This window comes from Lissotriton helveticus, chromosome 4_1 (genome assembly GCF_964261635.1).
Source record: "Lissotriton helveticus chromosome 4_1, aLisHel1.1, whole genome shotgun sequence".
Taxonomy (NCBI): domain Eukaryota; kingdom Metazoa; phylum Chordata; class Amphibia; order Caudata; family Salamandridae; genus Lissotriton; species Lissotriton helveticus.
This window is the reverse complement of record NC_136063.1, coordinates 876,642,688-876,665,660: the sequence shown is the minus strand read 5'-3', so window position 1 is coordinate 876,665,660 and position 22,973 is coordinate 876,642,688. Positions and strand designations below refer to the sequence as shown.

Sequence of the window (22,973 nt, the reverse complement as noted above, 5' to 3'; positions counted from 1 at the left end):
CCGCTGTCAGCATGTAAAATGCTGTTATCAGCAGTTGGCTTTCGATATAGGGATGTGGTTACCTGGCCCTATATCGAAAGCCAACTGCTGGTAACAGCATTTTACATGCTGACAGCGGACATCCCACGAACCTCAAACTAAGCATTCCCTAGTTCCTCCCGGGAGCAACTGCTCCAGGGAGGAAGACTTTCAAAATGCAGCAAGAGACAGCATTGAAAGGTTCAAAGTGAGGGGCTATAGTCCATCTCACCTGAGTCAGACACTGAAGAAGGTAACCAGGATACCAAGAGACAAGTTGTTGAGGCAGGATAAAGGCAAGAAAAGTGAGGATGGAAAATTCCGTCTAATTACAACTTTCTCTAGTGATGCCAACTTTCTGAAGGCAACTTTACGCAAGAAATGGCATATTTTGAAAACCGACCCAATCATTGGGATGGACATTCCGAGCGGTCCCCTGGTGACTTTCAAGAGAACGAAATCCCTTAAGAATCTCCTAGTACACAGTCATTTAGACACTCCTAAAACCAAAGTCAACACCGTGGCAGAGATGAAAGGCTTTTTCCCATGCGGGAAATGCAAAGCCTGTGCATTCAGCAAGAGGGTTTTAGGCTACGAAGACCAGGCCTTAAAAACCGTAGATCCATCAACACATTCATCACCTGTCAAACATCACATGTGGTATACTGTTTGATGTGCCCCTGTAAGCTGAAATATATAGGGAGCACTATCAAAAGTGTAAAACTAAGAATGCTTGAGCACATGCGTGCTATAGCCAACAAGGACATGACGTCACCAGTAGCAAAGCATTTCGCGATTAAACATCGCTCTGCAATATTTTGGGGTTGACCAGGTGCCAGAACACGAAAGGGGTGGCAACAGACTAACCAAACTCAGACGCCTAGAATCCCGTTACATTATTGACCTACAAACCAAAATTCCCACAGGTCTCAACAGTGGGGAAGAATTGGCCATCCACCTAGGAAAATAAGTTCATATAATATATAACCAGGGCCACCACATCACTCTTAAAGGATAATTGTATTGCCAACCCTGGCAATACTTTGAGGTTTTTTCTGTGGTTTCTAGTTATAGGAACCGCCACAGCCGATCCACGGCAAGATTTATAAATGGAGATGTGTTTGCTATTAGGCCATGCAATTATACACCACCATGAAATGTCAACATCCCGAAGTTACTTATGTGTATCAAATATATATGATGATATTGTCCAAAATCTGATACTAAATTGTTATTGATTAAGATGATCTTTAAGAATGTCACTTGAAGTTTGAATCTCTTTTGAGCACACACAATAAGTAGCGAATAGGCTTTGCCGATTCACGGCATGATTAGAAGATGCACTTTGCCGCTCCAAATATTAGGAACCGGACCGGCCGATCTACGGCTAAATGTATGAATGTTGACATGTTTGATATCATTGTTTGAAACATTTTGATTATCGACTATAAATTGTATGTATACTGTTCTTGCCTAATTTGCACACTCCAAGATGGCGCTCGTACAATTTTGACGAGTAGTCCTACCTCACTTTTCCTTATGAGAATGCATGTTGCACTTTAAAGCTAGCTCCCGTGTAACACTCGTGTTTACACATTGATAAAGGGCTTGACCCAAAACGCGTCTGTGAGGAGCGCTTAAATAAATTTGGAATAAGTTGACAAACACCCCGTGAGTGCTGCTTTTTCTTTCCCGGCTGGGGAGGAGATTTGGAGCGACATTTAATGCACGGCGCACCATCGTGTTAGCGGCACCCATCGTGAGTGCCCTGTCGTCTTTGGTGCAAAATCTGAGCTGGAATATATATATGTATATATATATATATATATATATATATATATATATATATATATATATATATATATATATATATATATATATATATATATATATATATATATATATATATATATATTTATGTATACATTTTAATATATTTCTAACATTTTATAATTAATTGCAATTCTTATTTATTAATTATTTATTTTTAAGAAAAAATATATATATTACATGTTAATTATGTATGTTTTATATATTTTTACATTAAATGTATTACTTTTAATTGTTAAAATGTACAAATAAATCTAAATATTTTTTGTGAGTTAAATGTATATTTACATTATTCTTTACACATATAAAAAAATGATATTTTCTACTTCGATATTTTTAACAACAATATTTTTTTCAGATTTTTTGTACTTACCATTATGAAGATAGGAGGTGGGTATTTTTGACATCGCTATTTTGGTCAAGATATATCTGTAGGTCAATATTTCTGTTGTCGATATTCAGTCAGTGATCCGAGAAAAACACATTAGTTAGTCAATGTTCTGGAACATTACTGTTTCATCTGTAAAATGATTCTTCATATGGTTTCACTGGAGAGCGAATTTTCCTATCAGCCTTGGACGGAGGGGACAGATTTTTTGATGGCATTGGTTAGAGTTTTAAGGTTTTTAACCTAATTATCATTAATGTTAGAATTTTGGGGACGACAAGGTAATTTTCTTTTACTACTTTTAATGTGACCGGGTATTTTTAAACTTGAGTCTTGCACATGTTGTGGAACAAGGTTTTTCTAATTGGGCCGGATTTCTGGGTCCTGCCTTCTTCTGGAAAGGCCATGAACCTTGGGGCTGTATTTTGTGGTTCCCAGTTGGCTGGTTCCCAGATCTTGCCACTTCTAAACAGGATACTGGAGGTGATTGGAAGGTCATGTGTTGACCATTTACTGGGGACCTGAAATGGAAAAAATAGCCTGCTGCAGGTGATGTAAATGAACTTGGTGGGACTTTCCAAAGGACTGGGGATTGCAAACAGGGTTCTTTCTTCTGGGTTTTGAGGGTTCGATGCTGGGACAATTTCTGTGGACCTCATGGCTTGAATGCAGTCATGGCAGGGATTTGGCTGACCACTTCTTTAGATGCTACCTCATGGGGTCCCCTGAATGCAATTTTGATCAGATAGGCATGTCTTGCATGCCCATCACTGTGACCCAGATGTGGGCCAAGAAGGTCAAGTGTGGAACTATAGGCTGGCTTCCATTTGGAGGAGGCTTGAAAGACCTTAGCGAGTGGTGCCCTTTAGAACTGCGGCGTGCCCAGGTGGCATGGGCACGAGGTTCTGGGTTCCCCAATTTTATGCACCGGTGGGGGCCATTCTGCTCCCTCGTCAGACTGTCTTAACCCAGGGGTCGCAGTCAGGTAACCCATCTCGGGGAATCAACATTCAAAGAGTGCCCGGGCCTCCCGTGGGCACCCGGATGGAGAACTTTAGTGTGGATTCCTGGTCGATATAGTCCTGAGGATTTTTTCCTGTGTGCGCATAAAGGTTTTACATTATCCCTGCTGTTTGCTTTTGAGTTATTGTTACAGTTGTGGTTAATTTTTTTTTTTTTTTCCTGGTAATCCTCATATATTACCGATGGAACTCTTGATGGAAAGCTGGCACCTCCATGCACCATTGGTTGCTCTGTACTGGCCCTCGTTGTTTAGGGCCAAAAGAGCGAAGTGGTACACCTGCATCCTCAAGTAGCCACTGCCTTCCCCTCCATACTCCTTTTTTTTTCCGCCGATCTTTGGGCGCCCATGCTACTTAGGAGTCCAGGGAAACAGCAGGGCTCCAGACAAATCATTGGAAAACCAATCACCGAAGTTGCCATGCCACCAAGGCCTCCCAGACATTAGTCTCACTCACGGGATCACATGCCATATCTGATTTACTTATTATCATGATCTGCCGTAGACAATTAGCAAAGGTAGGGGGAGTTGGATCCTTCCACGCCCTACAGATCTCTCGCCTCGCCAACAAAATGATGTAAAAAACAAATTTCGTGGGGAGATCGTCCACCTGATAAGTCGTGATAAGCCCTGAGATGATAGTGAGCGTTGAAACTAATATGGGCATTGAGAGGACATCCTCCAAGAATTCCCTTATCTTATTCCAATATTCCTCCAATTCGGGACAATCTGCGAACATATGTACATCATCTGCCTTCAGATGACCGCACCTCGGGTAGTCATAATCTATGTTAGAGTATTTAGCTAGTTTCTTAGGCGTTATATAAACTCTATACATTGTGAACAGATGATTCCTTTTCAGAGCTGCTGGCTTAATTACAGCGTTTAACACTCTGAAAGAGTCATGCCAAAACTCCATAAAGGACCCACTGGCCGGATTTATAGCGTTGCTCCATATTTTGCTAATTTCAGCCTCTGACACCTCCTCACCCTCTAACAGTGCTGAATACCAAAAAGATATTTGACTCTTCCACTTGCCCCCTCTCGTTACTGCATCAAATTTGGGATTGGGGGGATAGTTAACCGCGGATCTTACGGGTCTCCTTGCCCAACACCCTGATAGTTGATAATATTTCAACCTGGTCAAGGTCCCCCTTGTTAAATTGGAGAGCGTGTCCCAGCCTAAGAGCTGTCCATCTTTCTGCAGATCCCCCCAATATTCCAACCCAGCCTGTTTTAATGGTAGCGATAAAAGGTCATTTAGGCATGCAGGAAGTCCAGGAGAATCCCATATCGGGGCCTGTGTCGCATTATAAGGGATGTTCAGTTTATTCTTCACAAATACCCAATTTTTCAAAGCTGTCCCCAAAATCTTCAACCTTACTTTCTTGAAAAATTTTGGGTCCCCGAATTTATAAAGGAAGAAACATGATCCCTGGGGGACATCTTTTAACAAGGCAGAAAATAGCAAACCCATCGATGATTGGTCCAGTTGACCAGCCATGGTTCAAAAATGCTTGAAGTGGAAAGCTTGACAATACATAAGTAAATCTGGAAAAGCAAGCCTCCTGTCTTTAGACCTCTACTTAATTTTTTCCAAGCTATTCGAGGGCCTTTGGCATTCCAAATAAATGATCCTAATTTTCCTTGTAGTTTTTTAATTAAAGCTAACGGAAAAGATAAAGAAATTGCATAAAATAGGAAAGTGATTTTTGGAAGGATTATCATTTTCAAGAGGTTCACTCTTCCATAAATATTTAAGGGGAGCGAGGACCAACGTTGTAGTAAAGCAATTATGTCTTTAGTGACTCTAACTAGATTAATTTTTGGGATTTCTTCTATCTTATTCACTAGATGGACTCCCAGATACCTCATATTATCTTTTGTGGTTAAATTAAATGTTTTTCAGTTTCCATACTATTGTGCTATCGTATTTTTTTTTTCATTTGTGGTGAGTTTCTGGAAGCGAGTGTGTAGTGGGTGCTGGTGCTGAGGATCTGGATTCTCAGCTTGTAAGTGAGGTTCTGGGGTTTGCCCTGTGTGTAGGGATTTTACTGGGGTAACCCTTATGACAGTCTATTTAATTTGTGGTACACCTTTAGGCGACAATGGGCTGCCTTGTGATCTCCTCGGAGGTAGTATTGGCACTCTATGATGGTTTGAGGCCACCCACTTCTAGGTTCTCTGGTGCAAGCATTTAGTTGTATTTCCCTGGGGTCCTGTTGCTAAGTGCTTTCTGTAGGTAAGTGGGTTTCTGTTGCAGTAACCCCCCTCCACTTTTTGCCAGACTACTGATGCACTTTTTCTTGGTGTGCCATGGGTCCCTGTCCCTGCCAATCTGGTTCCCAGGGCCTGTGTTCTTTCCCCAAAACTAACCCAATTGGCATCTCTGTCCTAAGGTCAGCCTCTGGTAAATGGTACCACAGGTACCCAGGATACTATGACCAGGGAAGACCTCTAAGGGCTGCAGCACTTATTATGCCACACTTAGAGGCCCTGTACCTTTACACACACACACTGCCTTTGCAGGCTGTGAGTTTTGGTGCAGAACAAAGTGAAGAGTCGACATGGCACACATCCCTGTGTCCCATGCCTACAACCCACTACCCTGGCATAGATCAATCACCCCACTAGCTGGGTGCCCTGTGCCAGTAGTGAGGTTACAGGTACATGAGCCCCGTACCCCTACAGTGTTTTATTCCATTCTTAGACAATGTAAGTACAGTGCTGCCATTAAGAGTATATGGTGCTGGGAGCTTGGCATTACAAACTCCACAGCACCATAATGGCTACCTGAAAACTGAGAAGTTTGGTATCAAACTTCTCAGCACATTAAACCTAGACTGATGCCAGTGTGTAATTTTTTTTTTTAATGCTCACAGAGGGCATCTCATATATGCCCTCTGAAAACAAACCCACCACTAGTGTCCAGGCTGAGTGGCTGCTTTCAACTGCCACCACCAGGCATGTTTCTGGACCCCTGGGTTGAGAACTTGCTGCTCTCTAGGGCCTGAAACAATGCACATCCTGGGACGAGGTGCCAAGCCTCCTCCCCCAGAATGGGCAGGGTTCACAAAGGGGAAGCTTCAAAGGCAGAGCCTCCCCAGAACATTTACTGCTTTCAGCATCTGGTCCCCATTGGTTCTACCTCCCACTTTGGGCAGAAGAACCAGCGGGAAAAACAAGTGAGGGAGAGAGGTGTGCCCACTTCTGCCAACTCCACCCCTTAGGTGGGGCGGCGAGGTGAACCACAACTCCGATTCCCCACCATCTTGAGGATTGGGGACCCAACCAACCAGGGACAGGCTCCTGCCCACCTCCCACAGGACGGTGGCACAATAGTAGTTGTACCCACCCCAGGGAAGGGACCCATTGGTCCCTGCCCTTTACCTACCCCTTACACCCCTAAATCTAGTGTATAAGGACACCCTGAACCTTGCTTCCTCAGATCCAGAAATAACAAGAAGAAATGAAGAAGACGGACTGAACAGCCAGCTAACAAGAGGAAGACGCCCACTGGTTTGGCTCCAGCCCTACTGGCCTGTCTCCCTTCAAACCTGCTGCTGCAAAATCCCAGTGTGTCCTGCCGCCAGCAACCTCAAAAACCCCAGAGGACCTGCCTACCTTCACTTCCAAAGACTGATTCTCCTGAGAATACCGGATTTGTACAACTGCAACCTCTGGCAGCAGCCGGAGACCGCGAATCAACCCACTCTGCACCCCCCGAACCAGGCCCGAGCTCGAGTGGAAAAACACCACAAGGAGGTCACCCCGGCGATCCTGACCCAAAATCTGACAACCCCTGACCTGCCTCCAGCTTACGTCTGCAGCCTAAATCCAGAATGCCAACCTGACCGCGACCCAGAGCTGGTAAGAAGATCCAACCCCAAAAGGTACCCCTGCACCTGACGCCCCACGGCCTTGTGTGCCCAAACCGACGGTGCCTAACCAACCCCTAACTTCTCAACTTACCTCTCGAAGTGGTGATCACACCCAGTAGTCCTAGGTCTCCCTGCCTGCAGTGTTTTTGCCAACCGGAGGTTCTCCATGGAAAACAACAGGGCACCCAACGTCGAAATAACACTCAGCACCCGGCTGCCCCAGTGCCACTGGGGGTTCACCTTTTTGCTATTTTGTTTCCCCATTTGTCGTGACCTAAACCCTAGGAGCTTTGCCCCCACAACCCAGTGGACTGCTTGCCAGCAGCCACCAACCAGAGGCCCCCTATCCCCCATTGGATAACATTGGGCCTCAACACTCTGCACCTGGCTACCCTAGTGCCGCTGAGCGTGCAACAAGAGTGCATCATTGACCCTGGGGGACCCCTGAGTCTAACCTCAGAACCTTAAGTCCCACAGTCGGTACTTACTGGTGAACTGTTAACCTGTTTTTCCTCCTTTGGATAACATTGACAATTTTCTTCCAAAAAGTTTCCAAGTGTAGAGTTTAGAAATCTAAAAATGCTCTTTAAAAATTGCACGAATAACAGAAACGTATTTACGTTTGCAGGAAATGTCCCAGTGCTGAATCTAGGTATCCAGCACTGAGTTAGAAAAGTAACATAAAAAGTAACTTACCCGTAATTTACTGAAAAACCCTATTCATTTAAATGTACTGTATTTGCTAAGTATTGCAGCCTACTGCATCCCCTGTAAATCAAAGAAAGTACAATTCCTATTGCATTTTCGAACTGTTCTACATTCAGCAACGTATTACTGTAAAGTATTTAATGCTTACCTGTGCCAGGCTTGCTTGGTTCTAAAATAAAACAACAGTATACTTTTGTATACAAAAACAATTGGCCTAGAGTTCAGTTCTTGAGTGTGTGAATTCATTTGCTGACTGAGTGTGTACATCAAATGCTTAACCCTGTCCTCTGATACTGCCTTACTGCTCGATCACTCTACCATAAACAGAGAGTAAGGTTCAATCAAACTTTAACCTCTGCCTACCTCTGGGGTCACCTAGACTCTATACACACTATACCTCATTTTCGTGTAGTATATATAGAGCCAGTTTCAAAGACTTTTCTCCATCACGCACCACTGGTACATTTGTGGTTGCCCGACCCCTTTGGGGGTGCTGTTGCCAGTATCTTGGATGCTCCAGCAGAACCATGGGGAGGGGAGTGTAAGAGATAGCCTGTCTACTCCTGGCCCAGGGATTTCTCCCATGCGACCAGCAGGGACAACTCCCTGAGTTGCGGCCTGTTAGTCAGACATCCTTATCATGGGGAATCCATTGCCAGTATCGGGTAACAAGGTAGGGGCTCCTAGTGTGGGAAATGCGCCCCTTGGCAGGGTGCCGCCTCGCCTGGGCGGTTTCCTCTGTTGAGGAGGCACCATGGTGGTTGCGGAGGCTGAATTAGGTAGCCCTGAGCAGCCTCCCTCCTAGCTTCGGGGGATTTAATAGTCCTGTGCGTGTTCTGATCCGGGATCCCTGATTCCCCATGTTCCCTATATACTACTGCTTTGGCTGGTTCTGTGAAGCGATGGTATGCCTGGTCGCTCTAGTGTCGTGCTAGGCCGTACAACTTTAATTGATTTTCCATATAACTCTAACTGCTCCTTGAGGAGCGCTCAGTGGTCCAGGACTGCTCTGGCCAGTATCCCCAAGGAGTGGGTGGATGTTGTTGGTCGGCACTCTGGGGCGGGGTAGGAGAGTCCAGAGGAGGAGCAGGCTATAATTTCATTCTCAGTGAACTGGATAGAAATTCTCAATATGGACAATAGGTCCAATCCTAATATATTGATCTGGGAGGCGGGATAATACATCAATTGTTCCCTAATCTAACTTCCTCCTATTTCCAGCTTGAGGGTTCAGTGAGAGGAACTTTGTCCATGGAACCAGAAATCACCTGTATTGTGTCAGTGGCTTTTGATAGAGGGGGTGCTCCTTTCCGTAGGCAAGACTTAGCCACCCCAATGTCCACCAGAAAGTGGTACGGTGTCTTGCTTATGAGCATTGTGACCACTGGGCTCTTCTCAAGACTGTACAGGGCTGCCAGGGGTTAAGCATGTTCCTATGTGCCTGGGTGGTTTTTGTTGAGAGCTTCCAGTTTACCCCCATGCTGGGCCGGCCCCATTCTAGGCATTCACCCTCGCTGTCGGACTCAGATGAGCTGGATCCTTCCCCTTTGTTGCTGCTAAATTTGTGGTTGTGTATTGTGAATGTTGGGGCCATTACTTTGTTGGCCCACATCCTTAACAGTGTAATTTTTTGTTCTGTCTCTTGACCCTTGACCCTTGTGTCTGGTCTGAATTAAAGTGTTGGTACATTCTATGTGAACGTGCCCCCCTTAGGCCTGGGAAATGACTGTGTCTTGGTGTGGGCTTACCACTTGCGGCAATGTCTTTCTAACCTCAAAGCCTGGCTGGGGAACTTCATTCGTCGGTGGGCAAACAGAGTATCCAAGAAGGATTCAATAAATTTGTCTATTTTAAACGTTTGCTAACTTTTGGTTATCTCGAGATGTGCTTTAAAATTAATTAGCAGTTCTACTCTTGTTCGGGGGAACTGTTTACACGGGTGATACCAAAAAACTTGAACTACTGGGTATGAGCTTGAAAAACAACCTGATGCATTAACAAAAATGTGGTTAACATAGAAACAATGACAATAATGCAATGAATCAATAACAACCGCTAACAAAAGTGCAATCATTAGTTCAGGCCAATGTGGATTTTGCAGCAAAAAATAGCAATCATGAACATCTGAGTTGAAAAAACTGTTATTATCACTTAAAAGCTTAGACTTATTAACAAGACATACATAACATTCAAACATGCAGCATGATTTGCAAAATTCTAACCGCACAAAAAAAATCACTAAATATATAAAAAATTGAAAATAATCTAATAGAAACTATAAATGTTGACAGAAAATGTTTTATTTTGCACAAAAAAACAAAGCCCTCTCCTAGTGCTTATAGCCCACGGAGATGGTCTTCTCTGCACAGTACTTTGAGATGGGTGAGCCTGATAGTCTGTCTTTACCTGCTCGGTGGACAAAACTTGGTAACAATTTAAACTGTGAAACAGGAATAACATGATAACTTCTGTCCCTCCAGGGCCAGACACAAGCTATAACAGAGTCACCCAGGTCCAAAATGTTTGCTTAATTACAACCCATATTACATGCAGGTGTTGTGCGCATCATTGCCTAACTCCCAGTGATCCAAGCTGAGAGAAAAAAGGAATACCTTTCATTTCTTTCAGGTGCTATCAGGATTGGAATAAAAACCCTAAGTGATTTAAAACTTAAAAATCAAGTTTGAGATGTTGGCTCTATGTCACACCCAGTGCCTATGCGAACTGACTTGCCACCATGCCCAACAGTCAAAAATATCCCTTACTGATACTCTGGGACTAAGCATATCCTCTGAAGCACACCCAGAGGTACAAACAATCACTTACCGACACCCAGCCGCGGTCGGTAGGATCAGATGCAGCCCTCTTACCCACTGACGGCTGCCTCTGGACAGAACTCCACCCGATAATTCAGCAGAACTTCTAATCAATGATGGCGTTATCGTGAGACTATCGCATGGTGCCGCCGGGTTGAGAATACAATGTTAACACAGTGTTATTTTACCGCGATAGACTGCGATATGCAAAGTTGCGTTAAGCTAATTTTGCGATAATTCTCACACGTTCTTGAGAATATCCCCCTAAAGCGCTCAAATGTACTTATGATAGACCTGTTAAAAATATATGTGAGGGCTTAAGATCTGATATCAATTCTTGTGATGCCACTTCCTGTGGAGTCAATTCCTGTGATGTCAAGTGATGTGATGTCACATGCCGTGATGTCACTTGCATACTGCCTAACAAGGTTAGTCTACCCAGTTCTGTTTTTATTACTTGTGCCCTGCATGCAGCTGGAACTTCCTCATCTCCACTAGCTGGTCCACAGAACTGGTTAGCAACTTGCTCATGCCCAGCTCTCCCCACTTGGTTTACAACTGCCTCTCACTGTATCAAGCTGGCATGCGATTCGCTCAATGCCTTTACCACGGTTCTGCTTTGCAACTGACTCTGCCCAGCCCTACTCTATGGATATATGGCTGGCTGTGTCCCAGCACCCCCACCCTCTCCCCAGACCTGGAACGAGGCAGTCTCAGCACAGTCCCATATACCTATTAATACATTTGTTCGGCATCTACCTTGGTGGGCTGGCATGTTGCTACCTCGAGGGAGCATCATCGACCCACTCATTGACGCTCCTTACTGGTCTGGCCTGTTATTTAATTGACTCTTCCCTAGCCCTGACGAACAATGCCCCTGTCTATGTTTACCCCAGATCTACTGACCTGTCATGTTTACAAAGTAAAAAAAATAATCACTAAAGTTGAACTTCTTGTTTTGTTGAGGATGTGTGTATAACTCACTGCTCCACAAACCTGCCACTGACTCCACTCACACCTCTTGCACTCATCCCCCACATCAAATGGTCAATCTCCAAAGAATGCTGTGCATTTCCAGCACTATACATGAGAATGCAATCAGTCGGTTTTTTTTTCTTCATTTCTCCAGTGCTGCGTTTTATTTTTGGCCAGCGCGAAATCACTGGACAACAATTCTCCTGTAAAAACAGACTTTCGTGCGCACTAAATCACTGCCCGCAATGTGACATGTCTCAAAGAAGCTCGCAGCAAAGGTGAGCCGTTGCTTTCCCGGCGCAGTGACCGCGCGCGAGGCGAGCCCCTGCCGCGCAGCCCCCCGCGGGCTGCCTGCCCCGGCCGTTGCTAACAGCGCCGGAGCCCGCGAGCCCGGAGGCAGCACGCGCAGGCAGAGCGCTCCTCGCGCTCCACCCCTCCCATTGCCGCCGCACTCCAGCCGCCTCGCGCTGCTTTCCTCCCTCCTCATCCTCTGGCTGGGCTCTGATCGGCTGGACTGCGAGCTGAGAGGAGGAGCTGCCTGACAGCATGCAGGAGCAGTTGTGAAAGCAGCCACTGGCACCTCAGGACTGCAGCAGGGGCAGCCGAAGCAGCCTCCCGAGGCTGGAGGATAACAGACGAGCCTGCCTGCGGCTTTCCGAGGGACATTCCTTTCTGCCACAGTTCTTTCAGAGTGCTGCCTGCTACCTCTGGAGTGTACGGATCCCTGCGAGGTCCCCTCCTAATTAACAACGGCCCCTGCAGTTCTCTACTATATGGCGCGGCTGTGAGCAAGGCGTGATGGCTTGAGGGAAGGGAACCGTGATCCAGGGACCCAGCCGAGCCTTCGGACAAAAAAGTCGAATATTTAGTTGCTGCTCTGCCTGTCACTCACTGCATGTTCTCTTAAAGATGACCGCAGCATGACACCGGGAGTGCGAACTTGGAGAGGGGACAACGCTGCCTCCAAGATGTGGAAATGTGGACTCCGCTCACTGGTTCTTATACTAGCGCCAAGAAGCACACACTGCTTGGGTTGACCGGCGTCACACCAAAGTGCGCTCTAATGAGGTAAGGAACATCTTTAGCTGTCATTTCCCGTATGTGATGATCTAAAGTTGCATAAAGTAACAAGTATAAATAGTTATTAAACCATGTGGAGGATTGGAGCAATGACGAGTTGATTGATTCCACATGTGTATATTCAACAGAGAACTTGTCTGCATTAAGCATTTATAATTCTAGTTTTTAAGGCAATGGACACGGTTCTTGCTTCAGGGCGCCCTCTAGCGGCTGCAGCCTAGATCTTTTACTATATGCCGCTACCTTCGCACGTAATATGACCAGCGGCTATAAACAAGAACGTGGAAATGATGACAGCATATTTCTAATACGCAGAGAGCTGGGGGTGATCAAGGGCACATTATATGCCTGTATGTTGTATGTATGTTGTTTGTACGTGTTTCCAATAGGACTGCTCTGTTAATAATATATCTGTTATATCCCTGTATTGTGTTTGTATCTGTTGTTTCCAATAGGATTATAAAGGCAGCGTGCAAACAGACTCCATTGTCTTGTAGGGGTCGACGTGATTAGAAGAAAAGTCACCCAACGTCTCTCTAATCTGCATAGAATAGGACAATCAGTCCGTATGCTTGTTCTAAAACTGATTGAGCGAAGAAAGTGCAACTCTCAGCCATAGTGACGCCTATTAAAGTAATCTTTCTCTGTACAAATACCAACTGCGCTAGGGCTTTTTTAGCACAACTCAAGAAAGAAAAGTTGAACATTTGGCCTCCTAGCCGCACCCCTAGCCTCTGAGAAATGTTCGGACATTTCTGCAATTCTTAAAGAATTGCCGGATCTACTTCAGAAGCTGTGAGACTGCCACAGATTCCAAAGATTAATCAAAACCACACATGCGAATGTACAGGCGCCAAATAATACAGTTTTGTGAGTTGTGCAGATGAACCCTCACTGGATTTTTCACAATTCCACTGTTTGGAACAAACCTACTGTCACACAAATTCAGTCACAATTGGGACATTTCCAGGTGGGCAGAATAATTTACTAGGACAAAATTCCACCAGTCTTGATTCCGTGAACAAGGCGCACGATTTTGCTCTCGAGAATAATATTTTTCGCTCAACTAAAGCCTTAGTGAGTTGTTCCTGTAGGGAATGCTCGAAAAGGGGTTTGCTGGCGCTTTCACCTCAGTAATTCCAAAACCGTAAAAGTAAAACACACCTGTTGAGAACATATGTTGATTAAAACATGAAAGCTTGCGCACGCTTCTGTGGAGATAGGCTGCAGGGGAGAGTGTGTCATTCTCACTGCACATTTTAAAGACAAGTTAACTTGTGTGTCATGAATGAATGGGTAAAAAGAGGTATATTTCCTCACTCTTCTGGAGGGCAGTTCTTACCCAAACACCTTTATCAAGTCATAGTGGAAGATGTGAAGTCTTTCAAAGCAGAACGTCATATGACACCATCAGAAGCACATATCTGTTATCAATAGCCCTTGCCTGCTTACGCCAGAAATAAAACGTTAGCATGGCATGAAGCTGATGAGTCGTGTCTTCAGGAGGAAAATCCCATACTTATAACAGTGTTAGAATTTCTGCCTGCCCAATCTTGAGGATGACAACTTAGTCTGTCTCCATATGCACCTTTTGATGATCGCCATCATGAATAAATGTTCAACCCCCTTCCGCGCCTCATCACCAGTGCATGCAGCTTGTCCACCTCATTATACCAGGAAAAAGTTACTTTGCCACATTTGGCTGTGTCCACCAGCGGGACAGCACACTCCTGCTTTGTGCGGGCCAGGTCCATCCTGATTTTACTGATGTCCCGCTTGGTTCAAAATCAAGCTATTGTGAATCCATGAGGGACTGACCGAAGGAAATGTGTGCGGTGGTTTCAGCACCATCACTTAATCACAAGCCACCCTTACTTCCTTGGTCTGTGTACCATCATGGCGGGAAGTGAGGTCGGAATATGTGGGCCATGGATTCTGGGTGGACCTCACTGTGGCTGCAGGTGATTCTCGTCATGATTTTACTTTATTCTCATCCTCCCATTACCTAACAGCCCTTGAATTGGGTACGCTGTACCCCTAGAGACAGACACACTTAATTCCTTATCTCCCACCTCCCTTTTCCAACCTACAGTTATTAGGACCACCTTCACATCAAAACTCTCCTATATTGTTTCTCCTAATGGAGACAGCCTTCCTGGATTCCTTTCAACTGATTCACAAAGATTTTGCTGTGAGTAGATTTGACTTATTGTAGTTTACTTAACTCACTCCTCAAATCCAGGAGTATGCCAGGAGCACTGTGTGCGTAAGCCAAAGTAACTTCTTTGTAACTCAAACCCTCTTTCTCTCTTCAGGTCTTTCTTCCTTATACTTTTTAAAGTCTTACTCCAATGACTTGTTGTGGTGCTCCAGCCACAGAGTTTGGTGACCCAGAAAGTCACTCTCTAGCCGCAAGGCTACTTTCACAGGTAACATCTCGGGGACACTTTCCTTCCTAACCTTATACGCTGAACCAGACTGATGGAGTTAATATAACTGAATGTCTCTGAGTTCAACCCTTATCAACTCCGAGGAAGAAAGGCTAGTTGAAACCATGGGGATTGCAATCTTTAAGCTGCAGGTTACACCCAGATTTCTGCAACAGATGCATACGCCAACTGAGCTATATTTCTGGTTTAGCCTTGTATCTTATCTAGATTTATGTTCGGTATCTGGATTGGGTTAGGACCCCTTATGTCCCGCCCTCTCCGCTTCATTGGGTAGCAGGACCTTGAGCTCTGATTGGATCTACTCTTTTCATAGAAATATGGCAGTTCCGGGTGTGACATGACACAGTAAGATTCTGTGGTTGGAAGAGAGTTGGTTAACAAAAGAGGCTGGTTAGGAGTAGCACACTGTCCCTGACTCCTGAGTGTGGGTGAAGCTCATTGCGTAGGCACTGCACAGCAGAAAAAGTTGGACGTGGGAGTATTGGGGTACGTAACTGCGTCATTTATAAACGTGTTCACCAATGAGAAGTCATGGAAGGAGAGGGGCCTAGCCGTTTATATATCGGAGTTCTGTCGTGTGGTCTCTGCCTCACCTTTCATGGAATATCCAATTGAAATATGAAGTGTAATTGTGTGAGTTTTGGGGAAAGGGGGGGGGGGGGTGGGGGTGGTGCTAGAAGAATTTAGGAGGCCTGAACGCGAAGTTTCACAGGCTTGAGGACTGGGATGAATTGAGCGGCAACTGCCACACTGCCACTGAAGAAAACATGCCCCTATTTCTCTCAGCCTTTAGAGCATGACAGTGCGCTGACACCTACCCTTTCCTAATGCAAGTTTGTATTGAACTCTGTTGTAGCATTAGTACAGCGCTTACTACCTCGATGTGAGCTACTGACACTCGTTGACACGCTGCCTGGTCTTGTATTACATTTTAAAACAGAATTAGTGTCAGAATAATTCATGTATTGCATCTAGTTTCCCTAGGCACTGTGAATAAGATTCGTTGCTGTTACCCAACATAGTGGTTCTTAGTTTACCGATCTCAGAAGGATGGGAGTCTGAGGCAGCCTTTTTGGGAATCGATCTTGTGAAGTGCGTATCGCATCCGATGTCAACGACGAGCGTTTAGCTCAATGAGCTTTTATGTTACCGAACCATTTTCCGGCATCAAATGTTAATAGATTTTGTATCTAGGGTAGTTTTACCCAATTCGTATAAATACATCAAGGACGTATGCTAAAAACGCGAACTTTTTGGCTTTTTTTACTTGCTTAAAGTAAAGTACAATAACGTGCCATTTCATAATAGAGTTGGCAAGTGTTCATCCTTACTGGCCTATTGCAATGAAGTCTTCAAAAATATCACGACAGTGGACTTTAAACGGCACGACAGTTTTTCTGTGTGACTATTATGTATGTTGTGTTTAAATCAAACAGCAACTAAAGGAATCAGAGATAGTTCATTGCAAGACTGACACGGGCCCCACATGGAGCAAAGAGAATGCCCATCCTCTCCACCTTCTGCTTTGTTTGGGTAGTAAAAGACAGACTGTCGGGGCGCAGTGTACTCTTGGCAGTCCTAGGACACCGGTGCCACTACACCTGCTGCACTAATGATCGTTCCGCTCCTCTGGTGAGCTAAGCTCATGTCGAATGTGCACTCTAACATTACCTTCCACACTGCAGGTGACAGTGTGAAAGTTGTGTAGACGTCTATATGCTTGGGTTGAATTCTGAGTAGCAGCCCCTGATCTCCAATAACTTTAACGAGTTGGAACGCGGCAGGAATGCAAGAAAGGCTCAGAGATGCCTCACAAGAAATGAAGCCATTTCATGAGCTCTCAAAGTTTTCGCGATTCGAGTGCTGGCTCTCAATCTCTCGATCTTTTTACTACTTTTGCAGGCATTGAAATAACTCAAACTACCTCAAATTGTGTTAACTTAAAGATGAATCATTAAAAACAGTTGCCAATTTACTAATCTTGGTTTACAGCTCCATTTTGAGTACATTTCCTACTTATTTGGAGTACAGGCTTCTCTGTCCTTTACAGCCAGGGCTACAGGAATTATGTGATTCTGTGGTTGTGGCAATTTCAGCGAAATTAGCGATTTGCCACATTTGGCAGCTAATCTACCACGTGCTGCATACTCCACCCATTTTAGAAAAAATATGTGTTTCTAGCACAGATGGATCAAAAGTTGCTGAAATTGCATTGATGCATGTGGCAGCACAGTGGAAGGAAGGCCTTATGAAAAGGTTGACTAGGTCTCCTTTGAGTTGCTTATTGCCAAATTTGAGTGTTAAACTGGTACTAATTAGGTGAAACCTTTACCCGGACAGTGTTAACAGGTGTAAAAATGACATCATGACGTATAATAATACAAAACGTGCTGCATTACAATGCATAATTTCCCTTTCCTTGCAGCATAATTCAGTCAACTCTACCATATAGTTTGGCCCTCCCCTGCCTTATAATTTCAGTGGCCCTGTTTATAGGTAAGAGGGCCATATAGTGAATAATGTCCTAATAGGTATCAAACACCACCTAAAAAATCACCTTTTGAATACTCCACTGCTGGTTATTATCGGTGACACAGGGTTCTCAAGGGGAAACTAAATTTCCTCTGTATACTGGATAGACCCTTTAAGGAACAAAATGTGGGGTTTGGAGGACAATGAAAAAGAGAGGGACAAGTGAGACCTAGAGTAGGAGAAGGATATTTTGACAGGCAACTTGTATAAAGTTTTAGAACAGTATCTAAGTCTATATTCACTTTCATTTTATTGATGGTGTAATAAAATGTTAGAGTGCCGATTAACTGCACACTTGGCATCTATATAAAGGGAAACGGCAAATACAATGACCGCTGAAAGAAATGTTGCCTTTGCAACATGGGCAGAATAACAAATGCGTCTGAACCACGCATTGCATTTACAGCGCACGTCGTTTCAAGGATATGCGTTAGGTCAAAGGCATTGGACTTTAAAGTCCAACGCTTTCCCTACTGTTATAGTGATTGGAGTTGGAATAGTAATATACACTATTCCAAAGTCCAGCACCCCCCTAAGGCAAGTCGTTATAACCACTTGCGGTGTAAACAGAATGCATTCATTGTTCCTTAACAACGCGGGCCGAACGTGAGGAAGAAGAATGCTTGGTTGTGTCATACAACCCTATATGAATATGTGCAAAAAAGTCTATGTTCAAACACTTACTTCAACAAACTTGTTTTACTTCTTTACAGAATGATTTTCCCCCTTTCAGACCTAACGAGACTGTGATGTTTGCTCATGGAACTTTAGGGTTGCCGTGACAAGCTCTCTGAAGTAAAAACAAAGATTCACATCAAATGTATATTAGTGGGACGCATAGGGACCTGTGATGTAGCCTTAAATAATCCATTCTCTACACTCCTGAATGTACAGAGAGAAACATCCACAGTTTTCTAAGACTGATGGCTCTATTCTCGTTTTTATAACTTATATTTGTGTAGTACTTTTCACATACTCCTGAATTCCATACATAGATTAAGTTGTGAGTACACCTGGTTTACTTCTGACCAGGCAGAATTCGTGGAATAAGCCAGAAGTAGCACAATATTAAGCCACACTCACTAACCTAAACATTGTAACATCGTGTGAATTGGATGCCACTGTGAGCGTGTATATGTTCCGTCCTAGTTTAAACTGTATGCGGGTAGATCAGAGCATTGAACATTTATTGTTCAATGCTTCAATCTATCTGAAGTCTGTTTACTGTTGTTTTTATATCGATTACAAACACACGCATTCAAAAACTGTTTGGTAAACAAGACCTGTTCCTCTGTAACCTACAACAATGTTTTGGTATTTAGTTTCTAACTTTGTGTCAAAATAAATTAGTACGACGTGAGTCAGAGTGAGCGAGCTGGATGCTAAATCATTGACATAGCATTGCAATGGAGGGTCTGAGCACGCATGTGAATGAAACTGTCCTTTTTTTCTAGTGAGTTCTTAATAAAGGCAACGGCATTTGAAAAAGTGCCCTGACAAGCTTTAGAGTGACCCACAAATGGAAAATTGTCCACCGAGCGTGCCTGCTATCATTTTGAACCAATGGGTGACGCAAGCAGCGTGTATGTGCCAAAATTAGTAATGTGTTCACATTTTCCTATGCACACAGATAGGAAATATGGTTTAAAAACTAAGCTATAGACTCCAAATCGAGGGAATTAGGTTCTGATCGCGATTCTGGCACCTTTCTAAAAATCTTGTGATTCTGGGGAAATGTCTTAATCTCCGTGTGCCAAATTGTAGAAACATAATGCAATTGCACATAAGTGAAACCCAAATATATAGATACCCAAATGCTATACAATGATCTGTTGCTCTCCAGCTAGTGTCCGTCTACTTAAATAGCAATACACAAATACACCTGATTCTAGGCCTCCATTGGTCTTGGTGAACAATTGCACTCTGGAATAGCGAGGCAAGGAATATTGAGCCACAGGTATAACCATTTCCTTGTGAACTTGCAATTTGCAAACTTTTGCGACTTGCAATTTGCGAGTCGCAAAAGAAAATGTACTAATGTGTCTCAGACACATTTTGCGATTCCCATGGGGTTTGCAAGTGACTTGCTTCATCAATATTCATGAGGCAGGTTGCAGTTTGAGACCCATTGGGATTGGGCAATAACAGGGATGGTGGCCTGCTCGGACAACTGACCCCTGTGTCTGTTTCTTAAAAAATGTATATATATATATATATATATATATATATATCCAAAACCAAGGTTGCCCCATTTGGAAGGTCACACACGAGGAGGTTGTACACACAAATGCCGCTGGTAGTGGTACAGCAGCCCGCCTTGCTTCATTCCATATTACCAAACGCGTTTCGGGCGTGCCTTCCGCGACGCCCACATGGGCGGGACTTTATTTTGAATAAATCACTGTGCAATCAAACTGCCTGTACTGTTTGTTGTTTCCAGCCAGTGATCAAGGGCGGAAGGCACACCCGAAACGCGTTTGGTAATATGGAATGAAGCAAGGCGGGCTGCTGTACCACTACCAGCGGCATTTGTGTGTACAACCTCCTCGTGTGTGACCTTCCAAATGGGGCAACCTTGGTTTTGGATATATATATATATATATATGATTACCCCCGCGAAGTATTGAACTTGAACACTGGGGTTGAAGCGGTTCTGGGGCACAAGGAGACATTTACTTACCACTACAAGGCAGATTGGACCCCATCTGCGCAATCCTGCTTCGCCATCCGACCACTGTGTCGAAATTCCGCTCCACCGATTCCTGCATGCAAGGCTTTGCATGCTGGTACTTGCAGTTCTGGACTACTCCCGGACTGTGTTACAGGTGGGGAGAATTACATCTTGGGCGGAGCCTGAGCCACTGGGCTACAGAAAGCAGCAGCACAACTTTGCAGCGCAAGATGGAGGGTTCCCAATCGCTTGTGGCGCTGAGGAAGGCAAAAGAAGTGCCGAAATGCATTCGCCTGTGATCTGTGGAAAATAAATGCCTCCAACAATGTCCCCAGGTGTGGTCTTCGCTCTTTCTTCAGGAGGAGTTGGCAGTGATATTTTATGCGCGTGTCAGAGGCGCATTACGAAGACCCCCGCTTCACCAAAGTGGCCCGGACATTCTGTGACAACGCTTCGGCAAAGTAACCTCCAAGGTATTGGATCTGCCTGGGCCCGCCTCGGTGCACAATGAGAGAAAGAGCGGTTGTGAGGACATTGTCCTGGCAGTGGGTGACATACACGGTGATGATTACCCCCGCGAAGTATTGAACTTGAACACTGGGGTTGAAGCGGTTCTGGGGCACAAGGAGACATTTACTTACCACTACAAGGCAGATTGGACCCCATCTGCGCAATCCTGCTTCGCCATCCGACCACTGTGTCGAAATTCCGCTCCACCGATTCCTGCATGCAAGGCTTTGCATGCTGGTACTTGCAGTTCTGGACTACTCCCGGACTGTGTTACAGGTGGGGAGAATTACATCTTGGGCGGAGCCTGAGCCACTGGGCTACAGAAAGCAGCAGCACAACTTTGCAGCGCAAGATGGAGGGTTCCCAATCGCTTGTGGCGCTGAGGAAGGCAAAAGAAGTGCCGAAATGCATTCGCCTGTGATCTGTGGAAAATAAATGCCTCCAACAATGTCCCCAGGTGTGGTCTTCGCTCTTTCTTCAGGAGGAGTTGGCAGTGATATTTTATGCGCGTGTCAGAGGCGCATTACGAAGACCCCCGCTTCACCAAAGTGGCCCGGACATTCTGTGACAACGCTTCGGCAAAGTAACCTCCAAGGTATTGGATCTGCCTGGGCCCGCCTCGGTGCACAATGAGAGAAAGAGCGGTTGTGAGGACATTGTCCTGGCAGTGGGTGACATACACGGTGATGATTACCCCCGCGAAGTATTGAACTTGAACACTGGGGTTGAAGCGGTTCTGGGGCACAAGGAGACATTTACTTACCACTACAAGGCAGATTGGACCCCATCTGCGCAATCCTGCTTCGCCATCCGACCACTGTGTCGAAATTCCGCTCCACCGATTCCTGCATGCAAGGCTTTGCATGCTGGTACTTGCAGTTCTGGACTACTCCCGGACTGTGTTACAGGTGGGGAGAATTACATCTTGGGCGGAGCCTGAGCCACTGGGCTACAGAAAGCAGCAGCACAACTTTGCAGCGCAAGATGGAGGGTTCCCAATCGCTTGTGGCGCTGAGGAAGGCAAAAGAAGTGCCGAAATGCATTCGCCTGTGATCTGTGGAAAATAAATGCCTCCAACAATGTCCCCAGGTGTGGTCTTCGCTCTTTCTTCAGGAGGAGTTGGCAGTGATATTTTATGCGCGTGTCAGAGGCGCATTACGAAGACCCCCGCTTCACCAAAGTGGCCCGGACATTCTGTGACAACGCTTCGGCAAAGTAACCTCCAAGGTATTGGATCTGCCTGGGCCCGCCTCGGTGCACAATGAGAGAAAGAGCGGTTGTGAGGACATTGTCCTGGCAGTGGGTGACATACACGGTGATGATTACCCCCGCGAAGTATTGAACTTGAACACTGGGGTTGAAGCGGTTCTGGGGCACAAGGAGACATTTACTTACCACTACAAGGCAGATTGGACCCCATCTGCGCAATCCTGCTTCGCCATCCGACCACTGTGTCGAAATTCCGCTCCACCGATTCCTGCATGCAAGGCTTTGCATGCTGGTACTTGCAGTTCTGGACTACTCCCGGACTGTGTTACAGGTGGGGAGAATTACATCTTGGGCGGAGCCTGAGCCACTGGGCTACAGAAAGCAGCAGCACAACTTTGCAGCGCAAGATGGAGGGTTCCCAATCGCTTGTGGCGCTGAGGAAGGCAAAAGAAGTGCCGAAATGCATTCGCCTGTGATCTGTGGAAAATAAATGCCTCCAACAATGTCCCCAGGTGTGGTCTTCGCTCTTTCTTCAGGAGGAGTTGGCAGTGATATATATATATATATATATATATATATATATATATATATATATTTTTTTTTAAATGTAGCCTGTTTTCCTAAAGGGCCCTTGTGACTTGCTATTAGGAAGGGATGCCCTTCGCAACCCCCTTCATAATAGCGACTCGTAAACACTATTTTGCAAGTCGGTAATAGGTTACCGACTCGCAAATCAGGTTTGATACACCCTACAACCCTTTTTAGGAGTCTCAAACGGCCTGAATCTCCATTTGCGACTGCTAAAAATAGTAGTACATGTGGCTTTGCATGATGCACTAATATCATGAACAGACTATGAGGGGACAACATTTTGAATAGTAAAT

General features: G+C 45.0%; 1 protein-coding gene across 2 annotated transcripts in view; it reads left to right on the top strand.

Annotated features, from left to right (window-relative positions):
• The first annotated feature begins 12,066 nt into the window (after positions 1-12,066).
• Positions 12,067-22,973, top strand: part of DSEL (dermatan sulfate epimerase like) — a 91,735-nt gene continuing 80,828 nt past the window's right edge. The window contains exon 1 of one of the 2 annotated variants that reach the window (XM_078687510.1): positions 12,067-12,705. The gene's annotated coding sequence lies outside the window, so the exon portion shown is untranslated. Of the gene's footprint in view, positions 12,706-15,526; positions 15,654-22,973 lie in introns of those variants that run through there. The other variant, XM_078687511.1, reaches the window with a different exon arrangement.